General features: G+C 39.7%; 1 pseudogene; it reads right to left on the reverse strand.

Moving 5' to 3' along the window:
* Positions 1-5014: 5014 nt before the first annotated feature.
* LOC122910578 lies at positions 5015-5585 on the reverse strand (annotated as a pseudogene).
* Between the last annotated feature and the right edge of the window lie 1564 nt (positions 5586-7149).

Below are 7149 nucleotides of genomic sequence, written 5' to 3' on the forward strand. Positions count from 1 at the left end.
TCATCAGACTGTTCTTTCTCCACAATCAATTCTCTATGCAACAGTGATCTTTTAAAATATAAAATAGATGATGCCAGTATCTCTTTTAAAATGCTCTGGGTGAGTTGCCAATTGTACTCAGAATAAAAGCTCTTGATCATGTCTTAAATGTCCGAGACCACTCTCCAACTCCCCGGTTCTCCTTTTGCTTACCATGCTACAGCCACAGAAGCCTTCTTTCCTCATCTTAAACACTCCAAGCTATGTCTTTGAACTGGCTTCTGAATATTCCAGACACATGGCTGGCTCCTTCTTATCATGTAGACATCAGCTCATAAGTTACCACCTTGCTAAGACCTTCCCAGATGATTGATTTTTAATTAGCTCTCCACGTTTTTCCATTTCTCAATTACCTAGTTACTGTCTCTCAAACCACTTAAAAAATTTCTTCAGACAATAAAACAAGAAAGAGGAAGAAGATTGACAATGGAATAAACAGAAAAGAGGAAATTAATCTACCACTTGATTTGGTTTAGTTAATTTGTATTAATGGTCAATAAATAGAGTGAGAATTTTGAGGCACAATCAGATTGGTGACCTCTGAGCTTGGAAGTTACATTTTGGGGAAAAAAATAGTGTGCTCAGGAGTCCCATTCTCTGGTTTCTTCAATAAAGTTTGTCTGAAGCTGTTTGTTTAATCTGCCTCTCTAGTTGGAAACAAAACATGGAGGTATCATGGTGCCTTTTCAAATGTTCAGAAAATACCCACAACAGTCTGCTGGATTCTCCGTAATTAAGGAGTGAGCCCGTTGAAGCATTGGGAATTCCCAAATGTTGTGTATTAGGGAAGATGGAGAAATAATGGTTGCAACATCACAAAAATGTTCTTCCACTTGCTTTCATAAATGGATTCACAGTTCTTAATGGTTTTAGTGGTCCATTTGGTGAGCTCATAACGCTTCACTAGCATGAAATGTCTGTGGCAGCATCTCTAGATATAGTCTTGCTTAGGAGTCGAGTAAGTTCTTACCTGGTTTGTGAACTGATGGAGCTGAATACTATTTAAATTTGTGCCTTCTATAAATCTGGCCTAACCTCTTTCTTGAGTCCCTAAAGTTGAGTGTTATTCTTGATTGTCAGAAACTTAAGTTTGGTTTACAAATTCCTGGATGTATGTGCATGTATCTGGCAGGATTATATGGAGCGTGGTCTGGGTTGGTGCCACTAGCCACATAGAAAATGTAACTTAACAGATGCTCTCTCTCCACCTTCTGAATCAACAGGGAGGTCTTCTTTTTGTTTTTTTTACTTGATGAGGCTTAGGGTAGAAGAGACATCAAGCAAACAGTTTGCTCAAGTATGATACTGAAACCACACTCTTGTTAAAAGACATACGGTCACCAAGATATTACTAGAAAATATATCACATTCAGATTTGTTTTCAATTACCAAGTTTTGCACTATAGGAGTAAATTAAAAAGGGAAAAAATGAAAAAATCCACCAATAAGTAAATGATTAAATGAATCATGGAATATTCATTCAGAAGTTTCTAGAATCATTAAAGTCTGTTACAAGAATATAGAAACATGGGAAAAGTACTGTAAGTATAAAAAGCAAAGGAGTACAGCTCCTATTTATTATAGGAGCATATCTCTATGAGAACTATGCATAGAAAAAATAAACTGGGAGAAAATATATTCATATGTGTGGTAAAGGCAATTATGTATTAATTAGCGTAGTGTAGGGAGTGGTAAGAAATAAACTGCAAAGTGTATAGTAGCTTCAACATCATAGTCCAGACCAGATAGTTGTTAATTAGAGGAAAGCATCACTCTGTATACTGATCCAGGTTCCTTTTATCTCATGGATCTGTCACTACCTAGGACCCTGATTCCTCTCATGCAAATGCAGATGGGGAAGACAGTACGAAGAAGGCAACCTGCATCTGAACATTCTTAGCCTGCTGCATGTTATTTGTGAGAACTAGTAAGATGGCCCCACTTCGAAGTGGGGAATTCTAATGCATTCTAATGCAAGAGAGTCTGGGAAATGTAGTCCTTCACTGGGCAGCCACTTCCATTATGCCAAGGCAAAGCATAGATTTGTGCTAGGAGGTTAGCAATTTCTGTTAAACTTAGTAAGAGCAATGGAACTAAATCAGAATCTAGGTCTCTGACTCTGAAGTTTATGCTTTTGCCTACCATGCTGTTTGGAGGCTAAAAACCTAGTAGTTTCCCTACAGAGTACAAATGATTAATGGGTTTCAGCCAAGCACCTCTGAGCCATTAACTCTGATAACTTAGGAGGTTGTGTTGTTGGTTAGAAACTCCATGCTGGTGTCAATGTCTTCTGATGTTCCCACTGTCTCCAGCTCCTGAGCAGTCTCCTATTGCAGGAAAGCCCAGAAACCCTGCCTGGAGCCCCTCCATAGGTAGACTTAGGGAAGAAATTGCTGCCTTGCCAGTGAAATCAGCCCTGCTGCAAGGGTCCCAGGTCTCATGTGAAGGAGAAAGAAGCCATCCTTGAGGGTTGGAATTGATTGAGATGATGACTGAATCTGAGCTCAGAGACCTTGCCTGGTCTCATTAGTTGCACCTTCCACCTTTTCTGAGGGCCACCATGCAGATGTTCCTTCACTGCAGTAGAGAAAGACCCACAGTGTATTTGGTACATGATTCCTAAGCATAAGGGGGTTTTCTTCTTCTTAGACTGAACATTGGAATTAAGGCTTTTGACTGGTTTATCATCCAAAGCATCCTCTAGAATGTTGCTATGGAAGTCATGAGTTTTAAAAGAACAATCTGACAATCAGGGAAAAAGTGATTCCAGCAGATATCATCCATGTCTTCTAGAAAAACTGAAAATGATGCCACTATTGCTGCTGATGGTCTATCACTACTTTGTCATGGTTTAAATGCTGAAGATTTTTGTACACATTGTTTTATCTGCACTTTGGAAGAAATCCACAAAGCAGATACTATGTTCATCATCATACTCATTATCATCTTATAGATTTAAAGACTGTAATTTGAAGAGAAGACATAATTTGCTCAAGGTCAAGCACTAAATAAGTAGAGTCTAAATTCAAAGCCCAGTAGTTCTTTTGCTAGAACACTTGTCATTTTAATTTGTCCAGAATCCATTCCTACTTCTCTTAATATTCCAGTTCTTTTGAGAGTTTATCTGTCTTTCATTTTCTTGGAGTGAAGCTGCTCATTTCCCAGTATGAACATGAAGGGAGCCAATCTTTCCATTCCTTCCTGTTCTCTGCATTACCCAATGGTAGAAGGTGACCTAAGCATGGGCAGCTAGATATTGAATTGCGGGTAAGGGAAACAAGAATGAGGAAGGAGCCATCTGAGACTATAAAGTCTGTTATGGCTCTCTTATGGCTTTCTAAATCATGGCCCTCTATTACCTCCTAGATTTCTGCTAGTTTCTAAGCCTGTTCTCTCAGACTTTAATAAGTCCCATGATCTCTCGGGTATCTGCGCAATATACCTTCTCTTGGTTAAGTGACCCAGAGTTGGGTTCTGTTGCTTTTAATTAAGAGCACTATATTATATATTTGGACGCTATTTGTTACAAGTAGCAGGAATTCCATCCTTAAACTGGCCTAGACAACAAGGCAGTGTATTAATTCCCATAAAAAGGGCAGAGAAGGTGTCAGAGATTTCTCAATCATGGTAGAATGCGCCCATCCACTATCACCCAAACACTGATTATAAAACTCTTCTCCTTGGCTTTCTTACTTTCTTGTCCTAAAACTCCTGGGAATGATGAGTCATGTTGGACTCAGTGTTGATAATTAGAAGTCATAATGTGGAACGTATATCACCTTAATGAGAAGCTGACTTATATTGTTTTTTCTAGTAACAATATGCCCTGAAAAACCTGAATTACACATTTTTACAGTTTTACTTCACAGGGGGAAATAGCATTAGGGTTTAGATTTGGGGATGTTTGAAAGAAGTTTTATACTACTGCTTTTGTAAAGCATTGAATTATGAAAATTTACTACAAGGGCATATATTCAAAATGCAGCAAAAGAAAAGAAATAGTCCTATAGATTCAATAACATACAACAATAGCTTCTTAATTAACCAAATATGTGTAAATGACCCTCATTTCCCAGATTCTCCCAGCAAGAGGTACATGGTGATCTTCCTCTCCCTCAAGTAAATAAATGTGGCTGATTGCATTCCCTCCCGGAGAGGGAGCCTTTTAGGAGGGAGAGGAGTTTGCTTTTTTCTTTTCTTTTCTTTTCCTTTTTTCCCCCTCTTTTTCTTTTTATTAAGGGCTTCTGGGAAAGAAATAATTTTCTAAATTATATACATAAAAGTAACTACATTTTTTCTTTCTTCTTCTTCTTCTTCTTCTTCTTAAGAGAGATATAAACCATTCTTTACTTTCCAGACTAAGGGCTAGAAACATAAATACAAAGGTAAGAAATATGATGTTCCCATTTGAAAGTCTGGTTAGTTACAGATAGAAGTTATAGAGGAAGAAGAGAGGGAAAGTAACACAAGAGGAAATGACAGCAGAGAAACATACAAGAGAGGACTTTCTTCTGATCATTTTTTTCCCACAGAAACACAAACACACTGACAATGCCAAGGAAGGCAGGTTGCAGAGTAGATGTACCCATTCCAAGGGCCACAACCACAGCCGATAGACAAGAGACGTTTTTTGGAGTAACCTTACTGTCTTGGTAATCTTCAGACTGTCTATATTTACTTGGGAAATTCTGCTTGCAGATGCTTGCATATGCTTGGGAGCAGAGATACCAAATTTCATACTATCCCCCTTTGTAGATATTTAGGTGAAATCTGGAGGAATTCATTCTAAAAATAATGCCTTTTTTTCATTAGCTTTTTCTTTTTTGGGTGGGTACCAAATTACTTTATTTGAAGGAATGGTACAAATGAAAGAAGTTAAGTAGATGTTTTGGTACAACTTACAGAAAAGGTAAAGGTAACCCCAACATGCATGCCTGGCCTCAGGGACCAGGTAGCTCTGGGATGACAGCCTAAGGCTTAGCTCTCACTATCACTATTTCCCAAGATGTGCTTGTCAAAGAGATACTCTACCATGCCAGATTTGGGGGCCCCATCTTGCACAGGTTGGTTATGTGGCCACCCAATACTTTGATGGATTTCACCTGCTCATTCAGGCAATGAGTCTCAATAAAATCATACAAATGGGGGTCATTTTTATCAGTGGCCAGTTTGTGCACTTCCAGTAGTGACCGATTCACACTCTTTTCCAAGTGTAATGCACTCTCCATTGCATTCAGCCCATTCTCCCAATCATCACTGTTCTGATTTCTTGATATCCTGAAGGAAGATTCCACCACCTCGTTGGTTCTGCAGCTTCATCAGTTGCTCAGCATGTTCCCTCTCCTCATGAGACTGGTGAAGAAAATATTTGCCAAGTTCTTCAAAGCCACATCACCGTGGTCAAAGTAGTAAGACATGGACAGGTAGACATAGGAGGCGTAGAGCTCCAGGTTGATCTGGCGGTTGATGGGGGCCTCCGAGTCCTGGTGGTGGTTCTGGCGCACTTGTGAGGGGGACGCGGTCGTCATAACGGCTGCTGAGGAGAGGCGGCGGTGGGCTGCGATTTCGCGGTGCTGAAGCGGCGACGGGGGGCGGGGGGGTGCTTGGAGCAGTCCGAGGGCACTGTGAGGAGATGGCCAGGGTGAGGGGACAAGCGCCGGGTTCCGCCCAAGCACTGTTGAAGCAGGAACCTGTGGCGACTCTCAGCGGAGACTCTCTTCATCAGCTTCTTTTTTTTTTTTTTTTAAAGATTTTATTTATTCATTTGAGAGAGAGACAGTGAGAGAGAGCACGAGCGAGGAGAAGGTCAGAGAGCGAAGCAGACTCCCCATGGAGCTGGGAGCCTGATGTGGGACTCGATCCTGGGACTCCGGGATCATGACCTGAGCCGAAGGCAGTCGTCCAACCAACTGAGCCACCCAGGCGTCCCTCTTCATCAGCTTCTTGATATGAGAATTCATTAATGAAGAAGAAGTGAATAATGCCTCCAGTTGACACGTTGACAAGAGTATTATAAACAATTGAGGCTAAAATGAGTCCCAAAGTCCTACAAAACAAAAAATTGTGTTCTCTGAAGACCAGAAGTTCTCGCTAAACCCACAAAGAAATAAATTAGAGGCATCTGACAGTGATCCAGGCCAAAGGGGCAGGGAAATAAACTGCAACCAAATATTGAGACTAGATAATCACTTACATCTGATTTGCAAGATAAAGCAATTTAACCTTCTTCAATGGGTTTCAAAAACACATCGGAATAGAAATAAAATCTGATAGAGATAGGAATACAATCTGGTAGAGATGTGGCTGAGTGCTGAAAGGTGTTCAGTGTCCCAGGAAACTAATGCTACCTTAAAAAAAAATGCAGCCTAAGAAACAAAAAGTAGGTAATTTATATTCCCCATCTGGGTCTTCCCTTTTTTCATTTTTCTATTATTTATGCCAACAAAGACAATTTTCAGATAAGTGACAGTGGACGAATGCTTTTACTTTTTTTTTTTTTTTTTTTGGTAAAGCAAGGATAAAGTGCACTATTTCTTAAGCAACAGAATCACTATTTTATAATAAATACACAGCTCTCTTTGCAACAGAAGATGTCCATCTGCTACCACTGGGTTTGCCTTGCACAAAGCTGCTTTGAAAACAACATTGTATTGTTAATTTAGACCTGCTGTGGATGTAAATACTTATGATCGGTTCTCCTCTAATCTACACAATGGAAAAATATCTTAATTAATGGAAAATGCTCAAAGGAGTGACCAGGGCACTGTCAGCCACAGCACTCACAAGACAAATTGTAATGGGAGATGTTTTAATGGAAACTTTTAAGCTGACATTTTCTCCAATTATTAGCATTACTTTTCCCTCTGTTCAGCTGTGTTTTTACTTTTATTCCACATTGACCTCTCCTAACCACTTAACCTGATCAAAGTAAAAGAATGTAGGAATCCTAACTTCACAACGACATGCCCCAAATGAACAGAGTCATTTTAAGAATATATTGTCTAGAAGGCACACATGATGATTGCTCATTATCAGTGAAATGAATAAGGTATAACCTCATTTTTGGTGTCACTGTTTCCTGGAATGCATCAGAGAGTCAGAAAAGGAAAA

The sequence above is a fragment of the Neovison vison genome, chromosome 6, assembly GCF_020171115.1.
Source record: "Neovison vison isolate M4711 chromosome 6, ASM_NN_V1, whole genome shotgun sequence".
Taxonomy (NCBI): domain Eukaryota; kingdom Metazoa; phylum Chordata; class Mammalia; order Carnivora; family Mustelidae; genus Neogale; species Neogale vison.